Source organism: Excalfactoria chinensis, chromosome 1 (assembly GCF_039878825.1).
Source record: "Excalfactoria chinensis isolate bCotChi1 chromosome 1, bCotChi1.hap2, whole genome shotgun sequence".
Classification (NCBI taxonomy): Eukaryota; Metazoa; Chordata; class Aves; order Galliformes; family Phasianidae; genus Excalfactoria; species Excalfactoria chinensis.
In genome coordinates, this window is record NC_092825.1 from 101561537 (window position 1) to 101575916 (window position 14380).

A 14380-nucleotide genomic window follows, 5' to 3' on the forward strand; every position below is an offset into this window, starting at 1 on the left:
TCCAACCAGGTATTCCTTATGAGCCCGTCTTCTTATTTGTAAGAAATATAACACAAACTCCTGCTTTAAAGTGTTGTAGTGATACTAACCTATCTCTTCCAGCTCAAGTATTCTGTGATTCTATGAACTGCCTGAGTAAAGCAATGATGAGGTATTTGGGGGATGTAATGCCTGGTCGCTGCTACACCTATCTGCCTATCTTTGCCTATTTATTGCCACCATCTTTGCCGCAAGAAAAAAAGTGTTAAGGTGGGAATAAAAGCTCAAGGAACAGGTATCAGCAACGTGTCCTCATTTCCTCAAGGAGGCTGCCTGGGAGCTAAAAAGATCCATCGCAGGTTAGAACTAAAAAGTAAGATAAAGGCCATCCTCTGCTTTCTGATCTTTGCGGGCATTCCAGAAACAAATGAAAAACCAACAAACCAGACTCCAGTGCACATTTAGGGCAGCCGTACACACCAACTCTTGGGGAAGCAGCCTCCCCACAGGAACCCGTGGCTCCCTTCACAGAGCTCACCACAGCGCCAGCTCCTCAACGCCTTATAAATGAGCGGAACGGGTCATTTTTAAAGCGGGAAGGAGCTCAGCCCGCCCGAGCCCCGAGACACCCGCCGGGGGGCGACACAACCCGCGCCCCCTTCGCGCTGCCGGCGCCCCCTGCAGGCCGGGGAGGCGCCACAGTTGTGGCGGGCAGCGTCCCCGCCTCTCCCTCCCTTCCTCACGCCCCGGGGCCCGGCAAGACGAGGCCATCCCAGCCGGCAGCGGCGCGGCCCACACGGCCAGCGTCACAGCGTCACCGAGGGAAGGCGGGGAAGCAGCGGTTGCCGGGCGACGGCAGCCCCGCCCTTTACCCGTCGCTCGCTCTTTCCTTCCCCACGTCAGCGCCGTCTCCCTCCCGCTCGCCCGGGCGGGGTGGGGCAGCAGGGCGCCCTGACGGACAGTTGCCACAGCGACGAGCTCGCCCCGCCGCCATTTTGTCGGTTCGCCTTTTTTTTTTTTTTTAAAACCTACCCCTTCCACCTCCTCCCCCCCCCCCCCCAAAAAAAAAAACAACCAAAAAACCCCAAACAACCAAAAAAACCCGAACCCTTTCCCGCCCGAACCGTGGTGGCGGTTTTCTTTTAATTTATTTTCTTATTTTTATTTTCCCCTTCCCCGCTTCCCCTCCGAAAGACGAAAAAACAGAAGAACACCTTCAATTTTCTATATACACGTATACGTATATATCCAAAAAGGGCAATAATTCGTCCCTGAGGGTCTGCCGGAAATTCACCCCGCGCTGCGGTGCGCTGTGAGGGAGCGGTGCCGGCGCAGAGCCGCTCCGGGAGGGAGGAGGAGGAGCGGGTGGGGTGGGAGGAGGTAGAGGCTGGCAGGCGGGGGAGGGAGGGAGGGAGGGAGCGAGGAGTTCCCGGGGGCTCGGTACAGCGCTGCGCTTTCCCCCCACCCCCTCCTTCTCCACCACCTCCTCCTCTTCCCCCTCCCCCCGCCCGCTCTCGCCGCCCGCCCGCCGCTGTCCCCGCGCTGCCAGGCCGGGGCTCAGGCCGCCGTCGACCGCCGCACCTCACCGAGCCGAGGCGAGGCCGGGCCCCGCCGTTGCCGCCGCCGGGCGCTGCGCAGGTTTGGAACGCGCGCCATTTTGTGAGCGATAGAAAATCCAGCCCGGCCAGGAAGCGCCGCGGATCCGCCCGCCGGGCCGGGCCGGGCTCCCCCCCCCTATTCTCCCCGCCGCCCGGAGAAGAAGGCGCGCAGCGGGCAGACCCTGCGATCGGCACCGGCACCGCCGCCGGCCGTGCGGGCCCGAGCGCGGCGGGGCGGCCGGACGGACTGCGGAGCGCGCAAGAGGGAGGCGCCGCCGCGCCGGGGCCCCGGGCCGAGGCCGGGGGAAGAAGAAGAAGCGCTCGCTCCTCGCTCTGCCCGCCGCACCAGCAGGAGAGGAAAGGAGAAGGAGAGGCCGCTGCCGGGAGGAGCCGGGCCGGAGCGCGGGGCTCGTACGGTGAGTAAGCCGGCGGCGGGGCGCTGCGCAGCGGGACCGGCGGGTGCCACCTCCCGGCCCGGCGCGGTCGAAGGGGGCGCAGCGCAGGGGGCAGCGCCGCTGCCATCTTAGAGAGAGGCGGCGGGGAGAGCGCGGGGCCCGGCGGGCCGCTGCCCGGCGCTGGCGGGGCGCGGAGCCGCTGCGGGCTTCGGGGCTGTCCTTCTTCCCCGCCCTCTCCTCCGCCGCCCCCTAATGGGACAGGCCGGGGCAGCGGCTGCGGCCTCTGCGGCCCTTTTCTTGTCGCTGTCTGGAAGAGGCTACCGGGCTGCGAGCGAGCCGGGCCACGGGAGCGGGGACGAAGGAAGAGAGTTCGCCCGGTTCTTCTCGCTCTGATGCGCAACGCCCTGCGGTGGGCGGGAGCGGGGTCTCGGCCCGGCCTGGGAGCGGGGAGAGGAGGGCGGCAGGAACGGGGCCGTCAGCGCGGCGGGCACCTGTTGTGGCTCTGCCCGCACCTTCTGCAGGGGTCGGGGAGAGTTGAGGCCGGGGCAGGAGTACCTGAGGGAGGCCGCTGTCATCGGGCTGCGCTGGGGAGCGCGGGGAGCGGCGGCTGAGCAGCGCGCGGGGACCTGCGGGGTGTCAGTAGCTGGCTGCAGCCCAGTAGGAATGGAGCTTTGTGCTGCTGGAGGTGCCAGAGACCTCCTCTGATGTATAGGGTTTTCTTTTTCTCCGGAGTGGCGTTCCCTCCCGTTGCCACCAAATCGGAAAACACAATTAGAACTGCTGTAATTTGGAATTTCGAAATTGGTGCATTTTTGAGTTTCGATCGGCTTTGAAGTTTAGAGTTTAGTCTGCCCAAAGGCCATGTAGGGGTCCTTTGATCATGTGTCTAGATTGCTGCTGTTACTTAGTTCTCCTGTTACTCCACAGTCATCGGTGGAAATAATCATTCATTGTTCTTTAAAATTAAAATTAACAAAGGCAGAATATCTGACTATGAAATAAATCAACAGGAATGTCTTGGACAACCTACTGTTGTAGTCCCAATGGGAGCGTGCAGGTAACTTTTGCCAGTAGGTGCACACAGTAGCTTTTACATGGCTTTCAGCCTTGTAGGGGATCTGGATAAGTTAACAGCTTGTTTTCTCATTATATTGGTAGAGCTGAAGAATTTATCAGTAATGTCTGAGGATGAATAAACTAATGTTTTGTTTGTAGCGGTACTTTATTATCTGTGAGTAACTGAGCAGCGTGTAACTTACCACACTGGAATAACGTAGCCTGAAGAAGTTTTGGTAGAACTTGTTTCTCCTTATCTGTACTCCCCCCAGCATCTGTAGGTTGGATATTTTTGGAAAATTAATTATACTTTATAGAATTAGAATGCTAACACTGAAGATAACTCTGAATACGAGCTAGTATTTATAACTATTATCTACCTGTATCTTGTGAACTCTCTGTGTGTGTATATACGTAGACTACTTTTGTAGGCTGCGCTTAATGTTTTTTGCTTATACAAAATATTTAGAACCAAAGCCTTTTCATTCGTGGTCCGAAGTAGAGTGCATACGTTGGATTTACATTTGTTCTACGAATTAAAAATTGAATAAAAGTTTATGAAGCTTACGGAGTTTCAGTCGTATTTCCTGAATGTTTTTGACTGAGCTGTCCAATAGTGCAGTCTTCTTAAATCGCAAAAAGGATGCTGTCCATTCTCTTAAATTGTTGTGTTTGCACACATTGGGGTTGTTTAATATTGTTTACAGGCCAGTAGGTAAGAAAGTTTGTTGGAGTATTCCAGTTCCTGTATCAATATTCAGGTCTATTTGGAATCTGTCATTGGAATCCCTTCCCCCAGTGTTGGACAGTTATGGGGAAGCAGCAAGAAGGATAATTTTACCTAATAGCAGCCAAGTGTTCTCCATTTCAGTGTCAATTTATGGATAGTGGATAATCTTCCTTGTGTAAAATAAGGATGTAGTAATCAGGAATTTATCAATTTTTAAAGCATGTGGGCTTTGAACGGACTAGGAGTTAGCATATGATGGCCATAAATAACTTCCTACACGCTGGTAGATGGTTTATGCAATGGAGAAAAACACGACTGGCATCAAGTAAAAACTTTGGTTTTAACATTGTGTTTAACTAGGACGTAGTTGCTAGCATGTATGTCACATCTTGATTCCAGTAGGGCCTTGGAAAGAGATCGGTCGGGGTTAACTATATTGTTAGGCTTTGCCTTAATGAATTTACTGTGAGTTTTTGTCATTTTAGTTCAGATAAGTTAGTCAGTGCTTTACCAAGTGTGAAAGTCCTGGATAGGTTATGCTAATGTGTATGAAACACCTGCTTGTGTGGTTGTGTGCAAGAAGACCAGTTAATAAAACTCACGAAGAACTAATCCTTATTTGCTGTGATGGCATTCTGTAGTCTTATCTGAACTGAAATGGGTGGTGACTCTTAGCAAAGGAGCAAGTTCTGTTGCTATAATTAGGTTCTCTATTCAGTGTTCCTCTTGAAGTGGCTTTATATCAGGTGCTTTTTAACCTGTAGTCCTGTAGGCTGGGTTAAAGTTGTTACACCTGATGTTCTTGGTTAGTCTATCCGCAGTCATTTTTAATGCCATTTGGACAACTGCTTTCTAAAGTGAAGTCAAAAGTTTTCCCGATACCTTTGTTTTATGGAAGCGTGGAAACCTTGTATCACTACTGAAATCCTTTTGTAAATAGACCTTGTTGTAGAATAGGATTATTTACAGAGAATTGCTGCTGTTGTCTTTATAACTGAATACAATAGATTATTTGTTAACTTGCTTTACAATTTCATATCTTTTCCTTTTCCAGCACGAGTTTAGGAAACTTCCCCCCCCCCCCCCCCCCAACATGTAGTAACAGTTCTACTAAATAGACTTGACTGATTAGTGGACTTCTTTTTTTTTGATCTGAGACTATCCAACGTGTCTTTCCTTGTAAACTCAAGACTGGTGAAGAAAGTCAAGAATACTTTGGAAAGAGGAATGCTCTCATTTTGCTTCCTCACTTTGGTGGATTCTTCAAGAGGAAAGTTCTGGGAGTTATGGTCTATTCATATTTTAAAAGCACAGTGGTGTGTGTGTGTGTGGGGGGGGGGGGGGGAGGGGGGAGAAGAGCATCTTTAGAAACAATTGTTCCTTCCAGAAAGATGTATTTGATATGTGATTAGTAATCTCTTTGAGGTGACTCAGTATGCCCATAGAATTGCACTGACCCAATCACCAGTTTGTCTAACAGTTTTGCAAGATATAAATGTTCACTTTTGATTCAGTTTGATAAACATGTATGAAAAAATAGCTCAATTGCTTTTGCTGGTACAGATGTATTTTTTACATTAGGGTGCGTCTTCAGCATATACCTGCTTCAGCTGTATTTGGGTTTTAGCTCCTTTCCTTTTGACTGGAGGGCTTGGCAGATGCAGGAGGTATTTCCCAGTCAGCTTTCCTAAGTCCATGTGGTATAAATACTATGGAGCTTATGAAGCCTAGGTAGCTACTTCAGTTGACTTGTGTGACGGACATAATCAGTTTAATTTCGTCTGTGTGTATAGCATTTCTTAAATTCAAAAGCAGTGAAAGTGTTTTTGTAATTAAAGTAGCATAAGCTGGCACTTAGTGGTTAACGTACTCCTTGCACTGTTTCTAGGATCTGTAGCACTTAGTACCTGAAAGTGAAACTGTGTAACTGAAAGTGAAATCAACTTTGTTAAGTGTCAGTGTTTTGTTCCAGCTGTGAGAAACTAAGCTTTCAATTTGCCTTACGTAAAGTTTGAAAGCTTTCTAGTTATTTATTTATTTATTTTTCTTTTTCCCCGGTGGCAAATAAAGGTAAACTGAGTTTTGAGTCAGTTGAAGGAAAGGTTAATAATGTATTAATATGTCTATGCGTTGAAAAGTTTCCCGTGTCGCTTTAATAACTGTTTGGATAGTGAAATAAGAGTAATGGAAATGTACAAATTGGTTTCTGATGGCAGAGTTATTCTTTCAAAACATAGTTGAAAACATTCAGGGTGAATTTTTGATAAGTAACTCAAAAAATCCAACCAGTACAATGTCAGCTGACATTAGCAAAAATCAATATATTTTAGTGATTAAGTCCAACGTGTCTGTAAAACTTTTAAAAGAAACTTTTAAATCCTGGTGACCTGAGAACTTATTGCTCGTCAGTGTTTGGCTTTCTGGCTTCAAACACAGGTTGGCGTTTTGGGACCCTGTCCATCTCTGCGTGCTCAAATCTTCGTTTGTGTTACAGTGAGCTATGTAAATTACTGATTGCTTTTGATTCTCTTTGCCAGTGGAACAGTGCTGAGGAGCCGATCAGAGTGCATCCACTTCCTTAACAGAAGAAATAATATTGCCTTATAAATATATAACCATATGTATTCTTGTTTTAAAATATGATTTTACAAGATTTATAAATGCGGTACATGTAGGGCGTGTGTTTGATTGCAGGCAAATAAGTTTTTAATGCACTCTCTTTCAAAATCCAATTGATCTGGAAAGCTCTTAGTAACTCTCTTGGATCATGTCTGGTTCTGATTTCTTTCTGTTATTCTTTCTAATTTGTGGATAGGGAGGCATTAATTTAATGGTTTGCCAAAAATTGCAAGTTAGTGTTTAAAATGTATTGATGTCTTTGCTAATGTTGCAAGAAGAGATTGTTGCTGGAAGATCTTGGGAGATTGCCTTTCTGTAGAGAATACATCCTACGAATAGTAGGCTATGCTTCTGGGATAACACAGTTGAGTGTATGTTGTTTGTAAGTCCTGTGTTTCTTGTATTTGGGGTAACTTTCCCGTCAGTGTCACAGGGTGCCTTCAAAAGCTGGGATTTTTATGGCAGGCCTTATGCAGGAAAATGAGCACTACCACAAATGTTGAACATCAACATGTTTGTCTATCTGTCTGTGTCTTCCCACTCAAGTCAGGTTTTTGCTCAAGTCAAGTTCTGTGTATGCTAAGGCTGCAAACTTATCACACATTCTTCTTTCCTCTGAAATCAAAGGTGCTGGTAGGTGCAGTTCTGGGGAGAGGGCACTTCACAATGCAGTTAGCGCAGCTTCGTATTGAATGACCCTTACATCTCCTCAAACTTTCCCTGATAGCTTATTATTTTTAATATACACAGTGTGTTACAAGCCTAGTTTCTAAGTGAGTAACATCTTCTGTGAGCTGTGTCTACTAGAGACAGCATCATAAATGATGCATTTACATTGAAGGCTGGCTGGAAAAAGTACATGTGATACAGTGTTAAAAACTATGGTTGAATGGTATAGCATAAGGATGTAGTTAAAACTGTTTGGTTTTGCACTGTTGTACCACTAAGAGACCTTTGCTGGGATCAGATTTCCATTTTGTTTTGTATATGAAGTTAATATGACTTCTTTCTTCATTTGATTCCATGACTTTTAAGGGGCATACCTGTTCATTCATGATGTTCTTCTGTATAGCATTCTGATGACAAGTGTTGTGCAAATGCGCGCGGTTGTGGTTTGGTCACTGTTTCTTCATGCAAATACAGAAAGCTGTGAGTGATTGTAGGTTGATTGTACAAAAGTTTAATGATGGTGTGAAGTTTTATAACCTGGAGATGTGAGTGGGAATCATGAATGAAGACTGATGCCCTTACTAGAGGGTTTCTTTCCTGGCTTTGTAGAGTTTGTTAAATGGCATTTTCCCTTGTGTATTTAACACAGCTGTGATTTGTGGGCTCCATATCACTCCATGTGAGTCCACTTTCAGTCTTTTTGCCCATCAGAACCTTCATGTGTGTATCTCTATGGTGTTACATCATTCAGTCAAGCTCACAAAAAGGGCAACCTTTAGTTCACAAGTTTCAAGTACTGTGTTTGGAAATCATCATCTATTTTGCAAAATTTATAAAAAAAAAAATGTTCTTCTAAGTCAACTGAAGTATTTTTAAAGTATGTTTGTTTCAGTTTTGCTGCTGCTTACATAGAAGTGAAATATCAAGGTGAAATGTACATAGTCGTATGTAAGAACATTTATCTCAAGTGTTCTGCATGTGAGGGAAGGGGATGTAGGTATGTGACATAGTCATGGTTTTAACAGGTCTTTTGAAACTGTCACTATACCTGTGGTGCTTTGCACTTAGCAGCATTAGAAAAGATCAGTAAGACGTCTGTGATTTGTTTTCCTATAAACTAAGAATTTTTAGGGCGTGCGGCTTTTATTTAAGTAGCAGATGGAAATAAAAAGATCTGACTTTCTTGGTGCTTGTTTAAAATACATCTAAGGAGATAAATCTCTTCTGAAAGGGTGGACTTAAATGACCTTCCTTGTGTCAGTTATCACTTTATGTACTTTTATCACCACTTGTTCTTTTTTTCCTTCAAAAGTCCCCTCTTAGCCCTGGATACCTGAAATGTTTCACCATACTATCGTCTTCGCTCTTTTCTTGAGATTTTGGGTACTGTAGTTTCTACCAGACTTCATTGAGATGTGAGAATAATGTAATTCAAACAAGAGTTTGAATATGAGTGGAGAGTTTAAATGTATATGAAAAGTTTGTCCTTAACATTTTCCTTTATGCAGTTTTTTACATGCTTTGCTTTCATTCTCTTTCTCTGGACTATGGCTACTTCTTTGATCTTAGCTTTAATCTTTGTATGTTAGAGGAAAATTTTGTTTGCATGAGACAAAACAACTTGAGATCTGTGGTATGAGGTGAGACAAGCTCAGGTTGCATTTTTAGCAAGCATACAGTGGGCTCAAAGTATAATTTCTAAGCTATGGTTTAGTCATTACAGAACCTATAAGCAGCCACTGTGGCAGTGCCAGGTTCTTTGTGCATTTGAGGAAACAGGCACACATTGTATCCCATGTGTTGTAATCATGGTATTTCTCCTTATGTTTTAATCGTGTGAGCATCTGTGGAGCTGTCTTTGACTCAACTGTTTCCATAAAGATTCCCAAAGTGAGTCAAAAACTCAGTGACAGAAATGGAAGGACTACTTCTTGCTTTGCGTGTCTTGATTCATTCTTGTTTCATTCAACCTTTTCTTAGTGTCACATGGAAGAGATGTTTCTTAAGTGATTAGGATCTAATATGCAGGAAAATTAATACCAAGACTGATGCAAGGAAAACCTTCAACTTTTGTTGTTGTTGCTGTATGCCTTGCGTATACAGAAAGCGCTTTTTGTCTTGCTAACAGGAGATAAGCAGTTTAGTCACAGGTATTTTTTAGCAAGGGAGATGAAAACGAGATGAAGGTGAAGTGTCTTGCCCAAAGTTATACTGTGATGCAAAGGGTGGAGCTGAGGTTAGGAGTTTAGACATTTTATGTCTTAACAGCAGGATGCTAAGCAGTTACAGTTGCATTTGTCTTGAATTTATATTCTGAGTGCTTTGTAACTTACAGAAGCAGTCTCTTAAGGCAGGAGAGTGACTCAGCATTTCCAGATAGTGGTCTGCCCCTGGAGCTTAGGATCTATTGGGAAATTTGAGAGCATTAGAGTTGGAGCTCATGGTTTTCTTTTTTGCTTTTTTTTACTTGAAGAAGGTTGTGTGGGTTAAGAAAAATAATGAATCTGATTTTACTTTCAGTCTCTTGCCCTATTTGGTACACATCCTTCAGTTTCTGGAAGAACCGGTGAAGTGTTTCAGTAATAGTATCACTTATTGTATAGCTGGCATGTACTGTGTAACCTTGTTTTCTGTGTGCCACTCTCCTCATGTCTGTCTGCTCAATGAACAAAACAGAATTTGACTATGGAAGTAGACTGTATTGCCAAATCAGACAGCTGTATGTTGTGCCCATCTTAATTCAAATGTTTCTTAAGTTCTTAGTCTTTGATTTTATGAAACTTACAGAAGCTCACATAGGAGAAGGAGTCATATGTGGTATTTGCACAGTTTTTATAAATGGAACTGTTTCATTAGCAGGTAATATGCCATCTCTGTTACTTGACCTAACAGGTTACTACTGCATCTGAAAGGACTGAGTTCATGGTTTTGTGGGTCAGCTGATTGAGAGTGAGCAGTCTGGAGAATGGTGGGTTACTTGTGCAGGTGTGTAATAGTTGTGTAAACCATGCTTCTGCGTGCTCTGGTTTGGTTGGCTTTTGGGAGGCAGAGTTGGCTTTGTGTCTTAGTCATGACTCTTCCACAGTAATAACCTATTCCAGTTCCAGCTGAACAGACTTGTCTCAACATCTTGGAGCATTGCTTGGTAGTGGTGGCAGAGAGGAGGAATCAAATGACAGAAGCTAATAAAGATTGAAGCTATTGGTCTTTTGGTACTATACTGTGAATTTGGGCAAAGTTCAGGAATACTTAATTATGTCTTTCTCATCTGGATCAGTTGAGTCTCCTGACGTGGAACAAGACAGTACACTGGTGTGTTATTTTAGTGTTAGAGAATGCTGAAGGGCAGCACCATGAAGAACATTACATTCAGAAGAAAACACAGACAGTATTGATTATCTCCCTACCTTCCTCTCCTACCTTGCTCTCCCTCAAGAGTACCAATACCAAATCTGAAAGAACAGATAAATAAGCGTAACTATGAAAAGCACATCTTTTTGTTCTAATGTTTAATTTAGAAGGGATGTGGGACGTGAACAGTACTTAAATCTGATGATGTATGATGCGTTGTTTTCATGTCATAAGTGTTAGCAAACTGATCCTGCTGTAATAAGTACTGCCATTGAAGCACTTTGGGTTAGATTATTGAGAGTAGTTTCTAAGGCAAAGTGTGCAACAAGCAGTTCTCTGAAGGCAACTGCAGCTTAAGCAGTTCCCCCTCTCTTCAGATTCTGGCGGCTTGTTCCCACCTGCTTTGTGTTGGCACAGCTGTTTATAAGACCAACCAGTGAATCAGACTTGGAAACAGAGTTGGCTGAAATACATAATTTTATATATATAACATTTGGGTGTGTGTGGGGGTGGAGAATCAGGTTACTTTTCAGTCAGATTGGTTCCTAGGCCTAGTATACTGTGCTGCTGCTGAGACATTTGACAAGATAATGGAACGGGTTGTGTGGGTGGACAGGAGCAGGGTGCCTAAGAGTGGCAGGGGTTGGTTAGCTGGCTTTGATAGCTTGGTTACTTAATGGAGAACATCATTCTGAGGAGTTTTTGCCACCCCTCCTGTAGTAAATCGCTGCTATGTCTGACAGACAGACACGCACATACACACTATACGCCCTCCCCGCCCCGCTTCTCTTACACTCTTCCTCTCCAACTTTCTCTTTCTATCTGAAACTGATGTGCTTATTCCCACTCTGATGCTGTCCTGCTTGCGTATGCTCTAGTCTGCATGAAAACTAACAGCCTTTCTTGATAACAAGTTCTTGCTGTAACCCTCATGACTACTTTGTTATTTCAGCTGTTTTCTTGCAGTTTCTTTTGCTTCTACTCTGACTCAGATTCTTTCTCCCTCACGTAGTCCTTTTTCTTTTCTGACTTGTGCTTATGCCCTTATCATCTTGCATCCTTTTTTAGTGCTTTACTCTTAAGGTCCTCTTTTTCTCTTTCTTCCTCACTTGGTGTTCTCTCATCCTTCTTGCTTTCTCTTTTGTTTTCACTTGCCTGTCATGAGAGCATCACTTTGGAAAGGAAGCAACACTTCAACTTTTGGTTTCTCAGGAGCTTTTCTTTAAAAGTTTTAAGTTTTATTTGCCTTTCTTTCCCCCAAATATTATCACAAAGCAGTGCAGCGTATTGATTTCTTCTCAATCATGTGTCCTTCCAATTTTTTTACTTGAATTCTATACTGCAATATAATAGGTATGTCCACCCAAGATATGGGTTGTTCCTACTTGGACAAGCTGAAAGATGAACTGAAGTCTCTGAAGTTAACGTTCTAATTAAATTTGTATTTTCAGCTCTCTGTATAGAGTATGAACTGAACTTATTGTTGTCAAAAGGAAATCAGGGAGTACAGAAGCTTAGATTTTTTGGTTCCACTGTACATTGGAGACATGAAAAAATGCTTCTCCTGATGTTACAAAAGGTTCTGACTATGTATCAAACAAACAGTTCCTTTGGAAATTCCATGCTTGCTTGTCCTCTTAAATATATGACCTGTGCTGCTGGGATTATGCTGTTGTTTCACTCTGTATATTCAGATTTTTAATATTCTTGTTTGAGTTGTTGAAATTTTGTTGCTAACCGTTCACCTGTTAGTTGAGAAAATAGGTAACAGTATTGATTCTTTAATATCTGAGCTGTGATTTCATCTGCATCTTAATAATCCAAAGTTAATTCAGGTAGAAATGTGGAAGATCAGATAATGCAGTTCTTTGTAACGTGGGAAAAAAGTTTTCTTCCCATTTCCCTTGCTTTTTTTAAGTAGACTGGACCTGAAGTCTGCTGTATGCAAGGCATGCTTTCTGCCCACTAACTCTGGTGTACAACAGCTTAACTTTTGCATTCTTACACGAGGAAGCACTAAAACTCCCTGAGCTTGCAAATGTTTGTTTTGTTAGGGCAACTGCTCTAAGTCAGGGTAGAAAGCAGCCTACTATCAGGATGTACGTGCTAATAAGCAAACTCTTTTCTGGATTACAGTAGTTGCCTTTGGAAACTTAGTTTGGTTCCTACTTGGTTCATAAATAAAAGTATTAGTCATAACTGTTATGCCTCTTCAGTGATTTGTCTTTGATTTATTTATTTATTTATTTATTTTTTTAAACCCCATCCATTTTCTGTTCTGTTCTTGGTTTTGTTCCAGTCTACTTTTAAGTAAACTGAGTTCCCTGTGCTTGTTTTATGCATGTTTTTTTCATGGCACGAGACTTCTTGCATAAGATAAACATTGCTCAGTTTATAAGCGTTGCTCAGTTCCTAGGATTAGTTGAGGTTCCTCAGTCAAATAATGATTTAGATACCGCAGTGTTGAGTGACTGACATCCCCCTTCCTTCTTCAACAATCCATTGCACTTCTCATAAAACCTAGTTTCTCATTTTTCTGGAATTCCTTTGGGTTTATTATTGTGCATTTCAGAGCTTCCTACTTTGTCTGTCTTTGTGCTTCAGCAAACCAGACTCCTCTGGACAAAATGTTTGCAACTTCTGACATTTGTGGAGATACTACTAAGTGATCAGAAAGAGGTGAAATCTCAGTATTTCTTTTGGAGTTATATAAATGGATCATTTTATCAATGTTAGTGTTGTGGAGAGCATTAGCTTTATCAATTCCTGCTTTGTATTAGGGTGCTAGAACTGCTGGAGTTCCCAAATATTGCCATAGATAAACCCAAAGTTTCAACAACTTCTATTTGACATTTAGACTTCAAAAAGCATAATTCAATAAGTTTCATCTGGAGGGCTTCTATGAGAGGTTTTCTGGGCTTTTATATTAATGGGAGATTTTTTTTTTTTTTTTGCACTTTTTTCATATGGCTGCTATCAAAAAACATTAAAAATTACAAGTTTCTGAATTCTTTAAACCTTTATTATACTAAAATTTTACATATTTATTCAAATAACGTGTGTACTTGTTTGTGAAACCAGGTTAGTAGGCCTGATTGAAGTTGGTTTTCTTCTGGATCAATTGGTTTTAGATTGGGAAAGGGAGGAATGTGGGGAGAATGTCCCCCATGGCCCTCCCATATGCTTCTTCCTTGCCTTAGCCTTCTTTTGCTGTCATCTGAGCAAAAGCAGGCTCTCATGTTTGTTGTGAGTTGAGAGAGGGGAAGAGGAAGAGTGAGAGAATGGGAAGGGGGAAGAGAGGAAGGGAGAGAAGTTGCTATCTTATGATGAGGTCACTGCACCTTTTGCTAGATTCGTAAAACATTCTCCACACTAGAATGTCCTTGTTTTTGTTATCAGTAGGCAGGAAATGATACTGTTCTAATGCTAGTTGGCAGTTCTTTAAGTTTGATGAAAGGGTATCACAGTTTCTTGACCTTTGGTCTATTTGCGGGGCATTCCTTAGCTTGACTGAAAGGTGAGGGCTTGGTGAGGAGTTAGTGACTGAAATTCGAAGAAGTTTAATTAGATTATGATTAAATGTTCTGAGCTTAATGGTGGTTGATTTTATTTATTTACTTATTTATCTATTTATTTAATAGCAGAAATGATTTTTATCTGGCCCACCAAGCTTTCTGGAGTCTCCAATGAGCTACCTGCAGTCATATTTTATAGGGATGTAGACCTACCATGAGTATTAGATGAAATGTCTATAATGAATGTAGCCCAGTGAAGTTTTTGTTAGCTGATGTGTACCTGTTCTCTGCACTGGCTTTTCTTTTAACGTGGGCATGCATTCACATACATACGCATATACCACTTGAATGGGGTATTCGAATTCTTCTTAATGGTTTATCGTATCAGTTAAAACTCACCAAGCATTTGCTGCTTGTAACCTATGTGGTAGAGCGTATCCTTTGGATATATCTAAACTATGTTTAATG

At 43.1% G+C, this 14380-nt stretch overlaps 1 protein-coding gene across 2 annotated transcripts in view; it reads left to right on the plus strand.

The window, feature by feature from the left end:
• The first annotated feature begins 1282 nt into the window (after positions 1-1282).
• The window catches only part of DYRK1A (dual specificity tyrosine phosphorylation regulated kinase 1A), an 82158-nt gene continuing 69060 nt past the window's right edge, over positions 1283-14380 (plus strand). The window contains exon 1 of one of the 2 annotated variants that reach the window (XM_072349965.1): positions 1283-1993. The gene's annotated coding sequence lies outside the window, so the exon portion shown is untranslated. Of the gene's footprint in view, positions 1994-2052; positions 2382-14380 lie in introns of those variants that run through there. The other variant, XM_072349976.1, reaches the window with a different exon arrangement.